The sequence below is a fragment of the Poecilia mexicana genome, unplaced genomic scaffold (genome assembly GCF_051168715.1).
Source record: "Poecilia mexicana isolate PSO_F unplaced genomic scaffold, ASM5116871v1 scaffold_10, whole genome shotgun sequence".
In the NCBI taxonomy this organism is placed as follows: domain Eukaryota; kingdom Metazoa; phylum Chordata; class Actinopteri; order Cyprinodontiformes; family Poeciliidae; genus Poecilia; species Poecilia mexicana.
In genome coordinates, this window is record NW_028263379.1 from 31,890,609 (window position 1) to 31,907,997 (window position 17,389).

The 17,389-nt window shown below is 39.4% G+C and overlaps 1 long non-coding RNA gene across 1 annotated transcript; it reads right to left on the minus strand.

Moving 5' to 3' along the window:
- Positions 1–7,297: 7,297 nt before the first annotated feature.
- LOC148157520 (uncharacterized) lies at positions 7,298–8,511 on the minus strand. Its single transcript, XR_015764380.1, has 3 exons — positions 8,307–8,511; positions 8,148–8,227; positions 7,298–7,596 (listed from the first exon to the last, which is right to left on the minus strand). It is a non-coding gene; the product is annotated as an uncharacterized LOC148157520 (long non-coding RNA).
- Between the last annotated feature and the right edge of the window lie 8,878 nt (positions 8,512–17,389).

Sequence of the window (17,389 nt, forward strand, 5' to 3'; positions counted from 1 at the left end):
GAATTGCATTGATCAAATAATTGTGCAATTTCAGATTTTGAAAATACATTTGCTTAATGCAGTGCTTCTCAATTATTTTCTAAGACCCCCTCCCCCTCATACAGTCTGCGCCCCCCTACTCTCCGCCGCAACTATAAATACTGTATCAACCTATGCCAAAGTGGGGTAAAAAAAAGGAAAAAGGTTTATTATACGTCTACTCCCTGCCAGCATGCCTAGGGGGGCCCCATATGGGGGAAAGGTGGGCAGACCCACGTGGGACCACTGTGGAACCCGTGGACAAACCCATATGGGACCCATATGGTCTGCCCTCCTTTTCCCCATATGGGGCCCACCTGGGCATGCTGTAGTATAATTTGTATATAAAATTGTTTCTCAATTCAAGTCCTCAGGCCTCCCTGCTCTGCTTGTCTTAGACGTGCCTCTATTCCAGAACAGCTGATCCACATGATTGCATGACCTCTTCTGCAGCCACCAAGTACTGCAGAAGCTTGTTAATCACCCACAGATTCAATCCAGGTGTGTAGCAGAAAGAAAACACTAAAATTGGACCCAGGAAGCACCTGCCAAGGGAAGACAGAAAGGTCTGTGGCTTCGGGTTGGTTTTTGGACGTATCGAAATTGGGTTATTTCGCAAAACCAAAACTGTAAAGGAAACATGTTTTTCAGATCACGAGTTACGTGATCATGTAATATCATTAATGCAAACCACAAAAAAGTAGTTGGAGGATCACATTGCCGTGTGTTTTTTTGTAACATCTCTTATTCATGTGATTTAATAGCATTTATTATTTAATGGAAACACTGAAATTGTGTTTTTTCAATATTAAGTTTTGCGTACATTTGTAATGGAAACGCAGCTATTCGCTTCTTTTTGTCCACACATTTAACTCTTAATGAAGGTTTGACTCATACACCAGATCAATTTCTCCTTCATGTTCCTTTAATTTAAGAAACATTTATAAAATATGAGACAAGGTCTCCCGACTGGACCTAGAAAACATCATTCATGTGGTTGTCATTCAGTCTGGACTATCTTAAATCTTCTTTTACAGGCCTGGACAGCTCATCGGTTTCCCATCTGCAAGCCATTCAATATGCAGCAGCCAGACTTTTTACTAAATCCAGTAAATATGCTCACACCAACCTTTATACTCACCATTCTGGCTCCCAGTGGATTTTAGTTCTTGTTCTCACCTACAGGGCTCTGAATGGCCAGACCCCGACGGTTTTTCCTCCGATAACAAGCCCAGAATCTCCTGGTTGATCCATGTACTGAATTAAATTAAAACAGAATTATTAAATATATTCAAAGACACTGAAGAATGATGGACTCTCTTCCTCCACTCCTTTCTCCCTGAAGCTTATTTTGGTTTTAAAAACAGCCTTAGATACATTTCTCAGTGGCATCAGTTAAACTGTGGAGAGGCAGTTTCCACAGATACATGCTACATTTTACTACATCCCAGCTGCCCTGGAGCTGTAATTCATCCCTGCTGGAGCTAATATATGAAGCTTACAGCACTCTTTCCCTCCTTCTTACATCGTTTAATTTTTTTTTTTAACCATGTTTGAGTTATAAAAGAATCTCAGCGAGATGAGATTGAATGTGTGGCAAGGATGCCATCTGCTAAATTCAGATTTCCGTGATCATGAGCTTTAAAAATGCCTCAGTACCTTTCACGTGTGATTTGAGTCATTAAAGTTTTCTTCCTCTACTGACTTTTAGCATTCAGTGCCTCACTAAATCCATTTCCAACCATTAGGTACATTATACAGATTCTGCATTGTTGAGAAAATAAATTTAAAATAAGCTAGTTTTAAAACTTAACATGTCTTGATTCAAATGGCCTAATTGTGGTTTTGAAATTAGTAATGTATTCTGGCTCTTTGACCTTTATTTTACTTGTAATTACAGCAGATGGTTTGCTAGGATCGTTTGAACTGCCTTTTGTCTGTGGGAAAACAATACAGTGGAAGTTGTAGCTTTTCACACTCATCTGTGAAAGGCCGTAAACACGGCAGGGGTTTCTGGCTTCAGATAGAGGGTCAGAGATAGCTCCTGGTTGTATGAGTAAAGATATGCCTTATTTGAATAAATTAAATACAAGAGGATAAAACTTTCTACACAGAAGTAACAAATCAGATTTTGCGCTTGCAACTTCTCCAAAGACGTCTTTGCTTTTTGTTTGTCGTTTCCATCTTTTGTCTTTTTCTCTCTCAGGTAAATTCATGTGTTGTTTGTGCTCTGAGGTTTCTGATGTTTTGTGATGTGTTTGTCTGGTCATAGTATGCATCTGTCTTGAATAAATGCTGATTATTGTGACGCTGTTATCTCTGCGTGATCTCAGTCTTTGCGCACAGCATTTTTCTGAACCCGGGCATAGAGAGGATATAACGAGTCAAAAGGTTTTTAAAGTTCAAGAATTTTTCCTCTCTTTACAGCATGTAACAAATTCATGTGCTGACTTGTTTCAGAATTGTAGTCCGCCTGCCTACAACTGAAGCTTGGTGATGACAGCTGAGGAAGTGAATGAAGCTGTTCAGTCTGTGTTGGCCACGCTTCCAAGTATTAAGCAATGGAAGTTGGATGAAGAGGAATGCTTAAGACAATTCATTGCTGGTAAAGATGTGGTGGTCCTACTCCCCATGGACATTTACACAGCGCATTAGATTTTCGGTAAGTCTCATCAAACTAGCCCTTTACATACGTTATGGCCAAATGTTACTGATTGGGTAAATAAAATCAGATCAAATACTTTAAAACTTCAACAAAGGCCCTCTGTTGTTGTCTTTTCAACAACAGAGGGTCCCAAAGCTCTGAACGAAGCAAAGCGTAGACGTTCACGAAGCAGTTAATCCAAGAGCAGATGATAGATGTTAGCTTTGGCAGTCGGGTTTCCTCTGTGTGAATTAATGCTTGTTAAAGTTAATTTAGTGTTTGAAGTATTAAAATAGGTTGTTATAAACATTTTAGAAGGGGTTGTAAATATTGCATATTGCCATTCATGAGCGGTTGTGGTCCGGAACCATCATGAATTGCTTTTTTTTTTTTTTTTTTTTTTTTTGTAATTACAAAAGATATTTTAGACTTATGTTGGACTGTGTGAAGCTCAACAAGTTATTTGGCAAATAAGCCCAGGCAGTAATTTTAATCTACATATTCACAAAGCTGGAAGAAACATACTTCAAAAGAAGCACAGCTGTGATTCCAAGGTGGTTCTGAACAGTCATTGCTCAAAGGGGATAAATACAAATCCACATAGCACTTTTTTTTTTCTTGTGTTTATGTCCAAAGCTCACCTTCTGTCTTCATCTTGAGGTTTGGCAGTGCTAAGATAACATCTCCCCAGGTTTCTCCTTATTTGTTTCTTAAGGAAAAAAGGCAAAAAACACCTTCAATAAAAAAGTGTCAGAAAGTCTTGGTGAGAATGAGGGGAAATAATGGTGCGCACAGGAGAGAGGGTGTTGAAACTTTGAAGGGATAAAATTAATCAACAGAGCAGGAAAACTTAGGAGACAAACATAACTAATAAGTGAGAAACATCTCAGGCTTTACCATCTGTTTTATGAGGGAAATTTATTTCCCCGAAAGGACTGGCTTCGTGGTTCTGTGGGTACACAAACAGCCACCAGCTGTGTGTGTATGCTAACTGGAATACACTTAGCGTGATCCCACTGGGTTTCCATCCCTACTTCCATCTCACAGCGTCCCGGTTTTATGGCTAGTTTAATGTAACAAACAGTGAAGTTCAAAGCCACATAGGTGTGTCAATTATGGAAATGATACCTTTTTTGTTGCTCGACTGATATTTCCAATTAAAAATGCCATAATCGTTTCTGAAAAGCACATAGCATGCTGTTTTAATTAAGGTGCATTAGCTGAATGCTAGAAGAAAGTAAACACTATGGGATTTGTCTTATTTTTTTGTACCAAAAAAGGCAACAAAGCAAAAGAAAGAAGACAAATTCACACATTCTCCTTTGCAGAGATGAACAGAGAAATTCCCTGGTAACCAGAAATTGGCTGATGTCGTTCTGGATCATCTTTAAACAACTTAAAAAGTGTACCTTTTTCTGGTGAGTGATTGCATGCTAATTTTTAAATAAATTTTTTATTTAGCCTTTTTCTTTTTTACCAGGTTTGATTTCTCTGGTAGAATTTCAACTGGTGTTGTTGTCTATGTTCAGCTACAATTCATTTTGCCCCCAAAAAAGTTGATTCCCCCCCTTGTTCATCCGGAGCCTGGGCTGAGTATAACAGGGAGTCTCTAAGAATCCACCCCCCACCCCCTTCGTTCACACACATCGTTCAACCAGACAGCTATTTGCAAGCCATAGGGGGGGGCCAGAAATAGTTTGGAAACCACTGGGTGGGCCCAGGAGAAAAAGTTTGGGAACCACTGACATAGACATAGTAGCTTGTAGGCTACATCAGTAGCCTACAAGCTACTTGTTAACAAGCTTAAGGTGCTGTATTGATATTAGCTAGCTAGTCATCTTTTATCTAACATTACCTGTATCCAACAGCTTTACTCAACAGTCGGTTAGTTTGGGGGAAAAACTGTGAAAAGTTCTTTGGGTTTTGTTGGTTTGCTGCCATGATTCTAACACACCTACGTAGCTCTGCACAGCAGCAGGTCTCCTTCACTGTCTCCTTCACTGTCTCCTTCATTGTCTCCAGCGCGAGCGTCGTAGCGCTCATGTTGCGTTTAAAGGCAGCTCGGAAAATCAGGTTACGACATGTAAACGATGGATTAAACAGTTTTAACTGCTGATAAAAGTGACAGAGGACACAGATATGGGAAGTGTGGAAGCCCCTACTGCAGGGGTCCCCAAACTACGGCCCACGGGCCGGATCCGGCCCGCCTCCACATTTGGTCCGGCCCCCTGAACAATACCAGAAAGCATTGAGATTTTTTTTTTTTTTCCCATTTACCGTATTTTCTGGACTATAAGCCGTTTATATGTGGATTTTTCTTCAACCACCAGGGGACTCTTTAGCAGGAAGTGAATCATTGGAAGTCTTGGTTACTTGCGAGCCAACACTGAGCCCACAAGCTGTAAAATGAGTAAGAAACAGATCAGATGTCTTTGGAAAATTTCTTTGCAAAGGGGAAAAGGCCCAGAGAAGAGACAGGAGGATGGATTTATCCCGGACCGGTAGGTGAGTCAAACATTACAAGCCGCTCTGTGTAACATGCGGCGACCAAGATTCAAGCTGTGTTGCCACATAGAGACCAAGCAGGCTGTGCTCAAGGAACACAGCTCGGGTGTTATTCACTCTCATCACTCCCTGATGTCTCCTTGCAGAGAAACAAGCTCAGGGCTCCCGCTAGTCATTATTGTGAGTTAAAATTTTCACGAAAGTAAAATGTTCGTTTTTGTGGCGCATCTGTATCTTATTTTGAAGGGATATGTAAACGTTACCATAGCAACCAGAGTCAGAGAGCGTTTGGGCAGTGGTCGAGAGGAGATGAGTAGAGCTTGTGAGTCTTAAGTCTGGTTTAGACGGCAAGATTTAAGGATTGTCGGCCGATTCTCCAAACCTCTGTGACCACAGAGCTGATAAAAGTACAACAGGTTCGATCAGTTCGTGTGTCCAAGGCAGGAACAACACGAACCGATTCCAGTCAGGAACATCACGATTCCAGAAGAAAATCCACAAAACAACCAACATAGCGGGAATTTAGAATAACCAAACATGGATGATGATGTAGAAGCAATAGTGACAGTTTGTGGAGTCATTTTAAGAGATAAAAGACATAACCAAAATAAAAGGCGGTGGATAAAATACGACGGTAGCAGCCGCTCTAGTTGCTGCACTATGATTTGGAGGTGAATATGTTTTTTCATAGTTAACATTTTTAACTGAATCAACATAATAATGACCTTTACATATAATAATAAACATTTCCACATATCATCTCCGATATCCACCGGACTCTCAGTTGCGCGATATGTGAGCTGTTTGGGATTCCCCTCTGTTTTTTCGTCACTGCGCTTTCTGATTGGACAAAATTTCCAAGTCTTGACCGGTCCGCGGTAATAAAAAGGTTGGGGACCACTGATTTAGCACATGCTAGTAGCAACAAGAAGGATCAGCACTTTTACTGTTACAGTTACAGTTCGGAAACTACCGTAATCAGTTCTGTTAAATCATTTATTAGGGACTTTTTCAACCCTAATAAATGTGATATTTAATTGACCTGTTATGACTCAAATTTTGGGTGTCCGCCCCCCTCTGTTGCTGCTGCATCGTTGTGGAAAACCTGGAGCGGCAGAGATATCTGCGGCTTTTTTGTGCATGTTTACTGGTTTATTAAAAAAAAAAAAAAAAAAACAAACTTTGGGCTTGTGGTTTATAGTCCAGTGCGGCTCATAGTTCGGAAAATACGGACTATAATCCTTACTGGAATTTTTTCTGTGAAGAACCCAGAGAATGTTATTTGATTGTGCTTTCTGGAAAACAATATATTTTTACATTTAGGCACTCCTGCAAACGTCACACTTTTTCTGTTACAAATTGACTCCGGCCCCCCACCAGAGAAAGGAAAAGTTGTGACCCTCACAGGAAAAAGTTTGGGGACCCCTGCCCTACTGTATCAAATTGACAGGGGAATAACAGAGAATTGGCCATTCTAAGGTAAAAACCCAGCGCATACAGTGTTCATGTTTTTTTTTTTTTTCTTTCTTTCTTCCAGACGACTTCCTGCGCCCCCCCTGCAATGGCACGGTGCCCCCCTAGAGGGCGTACCCCACAGTTTGGGAACCTCTGCTTTAATGAGAAGGTCTGGTAGATTGGATTAATCTGAACTTTGATGCAACAGATTGCTAGATTGGTTGTTTCCTCATATTAAGTTTCACTAGCTGTTCTACTTTTTAATAGAACAGCTAGTGAAACTGTTCTATTACCATAAATAGTGTAAAATGGGAAGAAATGTTTGTGTTATGTTTTCTGCCAGTATTAGACTGAAAGAGGCCAAATAAGGTGAGATCTCGCTCTCTTCTAAATGGTGTTAGGTAGGGTAGAAACCTGATTGTAACGCTTTTATTAAATGCGCAGGTCTGACTGCAAGGCTTAGTGTTAACCACTTTGTAAAATCAGAAATAGGTACGGCATGGAGTCATGATTGGGTGGATAATTGATGCAACTGATGCAAAGAGCTTTGTTTATATTGCTATTTATTGCAGTGGAAATAATAATGACAACAATAATGATAATAATAATAATAATACTAACAGCAAAAACTAAACAAAAATAAATTGTTCAAAAGAAACAAGGAGGGGGAAAAACAAACCAAAGAAATAATCAATAATACTTCAAAACCAAATGTAGTTCAAAAGTCCAAGAGCAACGGGAGAATTGTTCTTTTCCTTTAGATACTCCCTTAGAGTTTATTTTGTTTCCTGTGTGAAAAGTGTCGTTTGGTTTTCCTGTGTGGAGAGTGTCTTTTGGTTTTCCTGTGTGAAAAGTGTCTTTTGGTTTTCCTGTGTGGAGAGTGTCTTTCTTTTTCCTACCACCAGGTGGTGTGTGGGTAGCCCGCCATCCTCCGTCATCAAGCGAGTCGATGAAGGGGGAGAAAAAAACCTGACCTAAAAGGCCAGAAAACATACATTAAGTTCATATATAAATGTTATATTTATATAAGCTAAATGGGAAAAAAAAAACAAATACATACTGCTATGTATTGACAACCACTTCATATTTCATAAAAATAAGAAAAAAGTCCTTTTAAAAGAAAAGTGCACTTCATAATTCAAGTTCAAAATTTCTCAAAGTAATTAGCAGTCGCTACAAACAGCTAATAATAAATCAAATCAATCAACTTTAAGAATGTGATTGATCAAAGTAGCTACAAACAAAATCATATTAGGTACCAGACTTCATAGATGCACCAGCATGGAATACAACAATAAACAAAGAAATCATGAAAAATAATCAAATCTAAAGTTGAAAGAGAAGCCTTTAAATATTAAAGGTGTGGCCTTTAATTCGGCTTTAACAGTGTGACTTTTTATTAAGTAAGTAATTAGTAAGTGGACTGAGCTGATGTGGCAACTGATTGTCGAGTTGGTAGCTAATGCTAACCGGCGGCGCACAGCGGAAATAACGCCCCATCATATATGGATGAATATTTACTCACCGTCGAGTAACGGATTGTCTGAGGAAGTGGATGTTACTTGTTCTCATCAGAAGGTAAACCAGGCATCAACAAAGCCCAACCTGGTGAGTATTGCAGCGGATATATTAGCGGCGCTAGTATTGCTGATACAACGTCAAGTTCAGATGGTACTTAACTCACCGCAGATCCTCGAGTTTTAGGGATGAATTTGTTCAGCGATGAGTCGAGTTGGAGATTTGAGATTGTTTTATTAACAACCGACGCCACAACCAACAGTGAGCAGCAGCACAGTGGAAACCCGGAAATACACATGAGGGTCCCAGCTGTTAAAGGGACGGCTTAAAGGGAAGGTGGTTGGGGCGTGGCGGTCACGTGGGTTACATGATGCATGCAAGCTATTTATTAGCCTCTTCTACTAAATATGTCTGTGATATGGGCGGAGATACATTACCGTCTTTATGTTTCCTCTGGCCGGTCATAAATCACCAATGGGCTCTTTGCACCTCAGCTTCCGCGTTCAGGGTAAAGCGGCTCTATTGTTTCCGATCCAATACAAATATCATTTACATTAGGTGCTTGCAGTGCTTGGCCAAGGTTTGTACATCGATCCGAAGCCCCAACAAGTCAGCTGAAGAAAGGTTTTAAGATGTTCGCCTCGTTATACATTCACTGACACGAAGGTGAGTTTTACTTAAACTTTGTGGCTAACATTAACGTTAGCTTATGCTAGTAGGCAATATTCTCGGACATTGTTCTTGTAAAATGTGCTATTTAAGTATCTAAACATTCTAACGGACAATGTTTTTATCTAATTTTCAAGTATATTATGTGTGTTTATTGTCGTTAGTGTCACAGACTAACGGGTTCGGTTACGGTTCGGACTCTTTACTTCCGAAGCCTGACGAAGCACAACAAGCCTCATAGCTTAACAGTAGCGCAACTCTGGTGTCAGAGATCTGGTTCAGCTGTTCAGGTTCAAAGTTGCTGCTTTTAGAAAAATATGACCGTGTTGCTTCATGTCTCCGTGTTATTTCGTTTTATTACCTTTGCATGTTTCTTGTTCAGAGCTCAGATAGGACGGTGTTTACAGCAGTATGTACAGGCGGATCAGTCGCTCGGCTGTCTGGCTCTGGTCTGCTCTCGTTCCCATAAACTCTTTCAGGCTGAATATAGAAGTGATTCCATGGAAATAACTCAGGGAGGCTCCTTTATTTACCATCCGTATCCCCGGTAGTTTTAGGCTGATCCGGAGTGAAGTGAAGGCTGCAAACTTTGCTGTGCGGCGTTAGCTGGTAGCGACAGATATTTACAAGCCATCTTCTTAATTCGGGAACGCTTGGAAATTAACGAAAACTTAAAAGCCCATTATATTAGGAAGACAACAATGTTAATAGTATTGTTTTTTTGCATCTGAAATACGACTTAGTCTTTTCTACCAGTCATGGTAACTCAAAGCGGAAAAAAGTGAGCCGCATTAGCTCCTGGAGATGTGACGTCAACGCCTTAGGTGCAAAGAGCCCATTGAGCCAGCCACAGGCTGTGATGAGGGGGACACACAGCCCCCCATGTGACCAGACACATTACAGCCACCATCTTCCACTGCCCAAGACCAAAGAAGCAAAAAATATTACACAAGCCATATTCCATCATAAAATTACATTTTCTTACAACCATGTCTATATCTGGAACAAAGCAAACCCATTCCAGAGCCCTAAGATCAAATGGTTTTTCAATAATAATAAAAAACTAAAAAGCACTTTCAGCTTTTAACATGAATTTTAAAAGAATATATAAAACACATGTTATAAAAACATCCAAATACTCTCAACTTAGAATGTGTTAATGTTGAACATTATTAGCTTATTTTAAAAATTCCTAGATTAAACTTTTTCTTTTCTTTTTTTTACAAAAAACGTATGGCATCATTTATGTAATAAGTCAAAAAAAGTTGCCTAAACATAAAAATTCATCAGACAAAAATCCAAAATTTTTCAAATTCCAAGATTGAATATTAGACATAATTTCTACAATGAAAATAAAGCAGCTGCCAGAATTTAAAAATTCATTAAAAAAAAAGAAAATCCAAAGTTTTATCATAATTCCAGTCCATTTCTACTACCATAAGAATTTAAGGAGCTTTTGCCTGATGTTTGGTTCGACCCCAGCAATGAAGATGAAATTATTCATTAACTGGTTTCCTTCTGCAAAGCTATTTACAGAGATCGCTCTGCGGCGGAGTGAAATACAAGCACTAGTTTACATTTACTAGATAAAGAGTTTTGTAGCTGTGTTTATGCAAGCAGAAAACAGTCCATCACCAGCACAACTAGCTCACAGCAAGCCATTTATAAACATTTTGCTTATGCTGTTTACTGCCGAGTTGGAGGATTTCTATTGAAATAATAAATCAAGTCTTGGTCTGTTGTTTTATTAGATGATTAGCTTTTTATTGTGTGGATATTAATTCTCTGTAGAGCCACAAAACAGAGGGAGTGAGTGTTCTGCATCGGGTTTTGTGAGTGTGTATATGTGTGTGTGTCCCCTGAAGCTGTTCCAGTATCTATTATAGACAATAGGCCAGACTGGAGGATGAGGCCTCTCAATCAGGCCTTTTCTGTTTGCCGTGGTGAAGTGGCCATCAGAGGGGGATGTTTTCCTTTGAGACTCCTCTCAGATTTAAGCAGTGGCTCAATGGGAATGGAGGAAACAGAGAAGCCGAGTGGACTCAGCAGAAACACTGCTCCCTTGTTTTAAATCCAAACGATTCTTCACTTTTTTTGTTCTTGTGAATTTAGTGAATAAACAGCAGTTACTCTTTGTTCAAGAAGCATTTCAGTCTTGATTATAAAAGAAAACCCCTAACTCTGCGAGAAAGTTTTTTTCTTTCTTTAGTTTATTGTCCAGTTAAAAATGTACTTTTCAAATTCAAATAACTTTGGAGATCTTTCAGCAATTCCTCTTAATTCTCATCTCCCCTCAGTTCTCCAATCTCTATGTTACAATGCTATTCTTTCATCATTCTTTCATGCATGTTTGAGAAATCCTTTAATCTCCATGGGAACCATTCAGCTGCACAAAATGCTTGGTTAGACCCAGCCCCATCTTCGAGGACAAAGCTCCTCCCCAGAGTTGCGGTTTTCAAGCTTCTGAGCTTCTGCCTCACAGATCACCCTTCCCACCACGACTAACGCTCCTTCAGACTAGCCAGCAGCAATTCGCAAACATCTGATAGAAATGCTGAGCTCAATAGTTGACAAAAATGTTGCTTAAAGGGCTAATAGAGGAGCCATGTTGTTACGACTTCCTCAAAGCGGAGTTTCAGACAGAGCAGATTTTTTTTAAAGACAAATTACATAGTACAATTTCTTTTAAGTCATATTTGATAAATACAGCATGAAGGTAACATAGTTACTTGACTGCTATAACATGATGTTATGTGCCTGGAAAATACATAATACTGCTCCTTTAAAGGCTGGGGTAAGCCGCCCTGGTCTAACAGAAGATGTATCTTATATGAGCTTTAAGGATGTTGTATCAACAAAACTTAGTTTAGCTCTTGGAAATGTAAACGGTAGAGGGAAGGCATCACTCTAGCTAGACGGGACTGAAATGGATTTAATGTCGTCTCCTATTAAAAATGTAGGGCCATAAAATCTAATATTGCTGAGGTTAAATATTTTAGTATTCTGTTGAAATAATTTTTTAATATTTCTGAAATATTGAGTCATTTTCTCCAGCAAAACAAAGAGACAACTCTTTAGCAGCTATTTTTCATCTCTACTTCACCAGATAGAAGAAGACGGTCACTTTTTTGTATATTTATGTTTCTATTGACTCTTCAGTCAGAGAAGTATTTGGGATGTCTCGTTTCTTGAGTACTTTTCCACTAATTCATTTATAGATGTTTATTTTACTGCAGGGTTTGAGAAATGAAACCGAACCTAAGATAGAGTTTGGAGAGAAGACACTGTTTTGATTAGTTTTTGTTTTTTTTTTTTCCCCAAATAAGAGGAAGCTTAAAGGATCGTGGTCCTGTTGCTTAATCCCAGCAAAGCTTAGTAAATAAATCAAGATTGAAAGATATTTCTAAATGGGCATAATGAGAAAAATGAAATCCAAAAATAGTCTGGTATAAGCTATTTATCTTTATTTTGGGGGCTGGTTGGCTGGTAAAGAAACAGTAAAAACAACAAAACAATCTAGAACTAATATGACTGAGCTCTTCTGGTGAGGAATAGAGTCCTTTGCTGTATCTTTTCATTATCTGAAGTTAAATCAGGCCATTTTTTTATTTCAGGCCAGTTAGAATTACCAAAAGTATTTTCATTTGCTAAATGCTGTAGGTGTATGTCAACTTCTGGTTTCAGCTGTATGTAATCTTTCTTTTCTTTGTTTATGCTAGGAAGTTTTTTTGAATTTGCAAATCCAAACAGACTAACATTTCTTTCAGATCGAGGTTTCCAGATTGACTGTGAGAACAAGCAATGTCTGTCATGTACTTTAGTTTATAAAGGAATACAATTTGTTCCAAAAGTTTGATAAAAACAGGACTTTAAACTTGCAGAATTTCACTTTCAGGTTTTAATGTCGGTGGGTTCTAATTTCCTCATTTCCAGTCGGACAAAAAAATGTCCTAAGCCAACCAAGTTACCATGACATTTGTTCTGAAAGGAACATCTGACCTTGCCAATAAATGATGGTACATTTTGGTGTGATCTACAAACACTGGCCCCAAGGTGGCTGTGGATATTCTGAAACTTTATCCTCTATGACAGATGAACCATACCTCACATAAGGAGAGTTTAGTACTTACTGGAATTGCTTTTTCAGCTGGATCCAACACCTAAACCGATGTCCAAAACCAAGGCCTAGCTAAGCTCTCCCTAGGCTACTGTTGATCTTGTTTTTATCCCTCTACAAACATCTATCAGAGTGCTGTCCCTCGACTGGTAAATGCTCTCAGTGACTGTGCTTTTGCAGTCTGCACTGATGGAAATGGATCCAAATGCAACTAATCACAGATATTGGGTGCCAGCTAGCTGTAGAAAATGGGCCTGAGAAACAGTCAAACTGCTTTCTCACTGGTTCCTAAGAAAATAAAAAGCATTTTAAGGAACATAGAGAAGCCTGTCATGTCTATGAAGTATGACTGTCATTATTTATTAATTCCCGTTTTATATTTGATATGTGTGTTGGGATGGAAGGTCTAAAATTCATAGTATTCTGCAGCATCGGAATGGAGTGCACTCCTTTCACTGGCTGAACTTTTTCCTGTTCTCAATGATTAACTTACTATCGTTGACTTAAAGTCTAGAAGTTTAAGATAAAATTCACACTAGCCCTGTTTAGTCTGCTTTATTCAAACTCTTGTCCATTTCTCAATTGGGGAGGTGTAAATATGCAATTGAACTCTGATGCAAACTATTGCCTGTCCACAAACCTAGGTTTTGCTTCAGTTGAAGTGAACTCTGATGTGGTACAAATGGATATGTGAACACCAGGAAGTGGACTTTAGAGCTCTGGACATCACACTTTTTTATGCCGTCATGCAGATGGGACACAGCGATCTGGACGCAGCGAATTATATGGCAGTCAACTTTCGGAAGGAGATACACACCGATACACCACTAAACTTCTCAAAAATCAGTGACCCATATTTAGTTCCTGGTGGCTTTTTAAAACATTTGATCAGGTAGCAGGTGGACTTCTTAATTTACAATATAGTGACATTTACAACTACCTAATTCACTTTCCCTTACACTGGCCCGGAGACGTATTAATGTCTACTGGAGTCTAGAGGGGATATAAATAGTCAGATTTTAACCTAACTGGATTGTTTCGTTGTTGCCAACTCGGGCAGTTAATGCTTCAGTACTTTTCATTTTTTCTACGTTAGAATGCCATTACAATAAAACCTGTGGACACAAAAATATGTGTCCACAGGTTTGTGACTAATAGCTGGCAATGCAGTTGTAAAAGATAATGTTAAGATACCATTAAATTACGTTAGCCTTAAGTTACGTCCACTGAGTGACGGGATCCATCGGTTTTCTTCATTGCGCTCTGACCTGACTCAATTTAAATCTCTTTCCCTCCAAATGGGATCTATAGGGTTGGGTGTGCGATAAAAGGTTTTACCTTTAACCTGCCTTCGGTAGTCTGCACATCCAGAGGCTCAACATAATATTAATAATAATAATACTTTATTGATCCCCTAAAGAGGGGTCAGTTAGTTTGTCCCAGCAATGCACACAATAAAAACAATAATAAATAACAATGAGCGTAAAATGATAGTTCTAAGGACACACATATTGCTCAGAACATTAAATATGTAGTCAACATTTAAAACGCATAGCTCTAGAGACTATATATGAATTATAAAATCTGATAGCCCAACATGAGTCAACAACTGTTGCAAAACTGAAAAACTGCAGACTAGTCAGTCACTTTATGCCAATATGCTGCCGGGTGGTTGTGTGACATTATCTCCAGTAACTATCACACTGCTTAAGTGTAAATCAGGTAAGGTTGTTGTTGTATCTTGTTGTCACAGAGGGTAATAAAATTAACTAGGACTAGTTACTTCCACTAGACTGGGAGGGGTCAGTGGAAAATAAAGCTCCTCAGGAATGTGTTGGTGTGACTTAACTGTGTATACCTCTCATTGTGTCAGAGCACAACTAGTCAACAACAGTTGTGAACTGTCTCTCATATCACTAGCAATAATGTCTGTAAGATAAACTAATCTTACAGCTATCAGTTCAATGACATCCACAAAAAAAAATCATTCTTAATACTTAAAATAGCACCTTGATGAAATTCTGCAGGGAAAAGACAGGTTTTTTTAGGGTAACCCCGTCCCACATGTATCTTCCTCAATGCCAACATCTGTATCAGCCTCCATTTCACTTCCTGATTATCTATTTATTTCCCCATTCACATTCTTTTTGTCTGCCTGTTCTATCTCTTTTTCTCTCTACTCAAATGAACCAAGGACCAGAGACAATCTTAATCATTTTATTTCACTTTAAAGGCAGTCCTATACTATCAGCCTGACTTAGTGGGCAGCCAGCGACTGTTGAGTCTTGTTAGGTGTATTCCCCCTTGAGGCCATTTAATGTGTTGGACTGCTATTCCGTCGATGGCTGTGAAACAATGACACATGAAGAGCAGGAGAAAGGACAAGTCTGAAAGAACACTAAGGAATAGTCTTTGTCAATTGTTCCTTATTTGCCCTGCCTACTGTTTGCTTTTGTCCATTTTGTCCACCTAGGTTCTTAGTTTTTTTTTTTTTTCAGCCGCATCAATTGACACCAGTCTATGACTGCACTTCTATTAACTTCATAAATGCGCAAATTATGATTACAAAAATAAATTTGCTCAAAGGAAACACACATGTTTTGTTAAAAATTTTATGCGGTAGGATAAGGTGGCTTTTTTTTGACCAAATGGGTATGACAATAAAAAAATCTTTGAATCCTTGAGTTTTTATTTCTTTTCCGCATGTAATTTCATAGTGATGATGGTGACGATGAGGAGGATGATAATCAACTGCCATCTGGACGAGCATCCTCCAGTACATCCCAAGCAGGGCCATGTTCTTCTGCTTCTCCTGCACAGCCACATCCAGACCTTTTACAGTTTGAAGACACACAGAAAAAAAGAAAATGAAAAGACCCCACACATATGTGCATCCAAAGCGGGGTCGGGGTGATTCTGTAACAGAAGAAAAATGAAACAATAAAAAGGATGGAGACAAAAAGCCACAACCACTCAGGTTTGTGCCAGCCAGGATGCCCGGGCCCACTTTTGACACATCTTCATGGTCTCCTCTCACCCTCTTCCAGCTTTTCTTTAGTCCTTCTGTACTCCGTGCACTGATTGCCAACACCAATGCCAATGCTGCTAGAAGACTAAGAGCTGGAAAAAGTTTGTCTGCAAAGAGCTAACAGTGGAAGATTTTTACATCTTCATGGCCATTATCATTTTCACCAGTCTTGTGAGTGTGTGCACCTTACATCAGACTACTGGAGAAAGTCATGGCCTTATAACTTCTCCTTCCCTGGAGATAAAATGACAATGTCGTTTTGAAGCCGTCTTGTGGTCTCTACATCTTAGCAACCCTCAAGAAGATGAGGAGAATGAGAAGAAGAACACCGCAAACTATGACAGGCTTTTCAAGATCAAGCCGTTGTACACAGAAATTGTGACCACCTTCCAGGCCCACTTTCAGCCACATCAGAAGATCTCTATTGATGAACGGATGGTGGCGTCCAAAGGCCCGTACAGCATGAAGCAGTACCAGAAAGACAACCCAACAAAGTGGGGCTACAAGCTTTTTATTTTGGGAGACTCCTCCACAGGCTATACCTGGAATTTCTTTATTTACACTGGTAAAAGTGTCTCCACCACAGGGCAAGACCTGAGCTACTCTCCTTCTGTTCTCTTTGCTTGGTAAAGGTATACACTGTACATTGACAATTTTTACACCAGCTCCACACTTTTCAAAGATCTGTGTGCTAAAAACATCGGCTGTTGCGGAACAATAAGAAAAAATCGTGTTGGTTTTCCACAAACCAACAATAATGACCTGCCCAAAAAGGCAGGGGAGATGTATGGTGACTGAGGAGAGGAACCTGCTCTTCGTGAAGTGGATGGACACAATGAGTAAATATCACGGAAAACACAAATTCACATCGGCTACCAGGCTAAAATGGTCTAGGTGCCACACTCCAACAAGAACTCTACACTCTGCCCAATTCAAAGAACCTAGAGGAGCTTTGAACCTCTTGGCATGTGGATTGTGGTTCTTCATTACATCTAAGAGCCTGTAAAATGTGTAAAAGCAATTAACAGAAAGTTCAATAATTATAAACATTAACATGATCCTTTGAGTCAATATACTTAATTCATTATAAAATTACAAAAAGTTGAGTTAGACATTTTAGTGGCCATGCGATAGTATTATATTATTATCACCTCGATGTATTCAGCCATTGCTTTGTAGTGTTGACACTGTGCATAGCCAATGTCCCTCAGAGTGCGCAGAGCCACAGCGACAGAGCGACTCAGAGTCTGTGCAGCCAGGAACACCTTCATTTCCTGAGAGTCAAAATTCACATGGTTGTTTGTCACTCTGTTGGCAGCGTGTAACTGATTTTTAGTTTGGATGTCATTGCGATGAACAATATAACTCCAGTGAATATGGCCAGTGGTGTTGGTTTTTGGGGCTGTAAGCCTGAGACATATTCATGCCAGCTTAT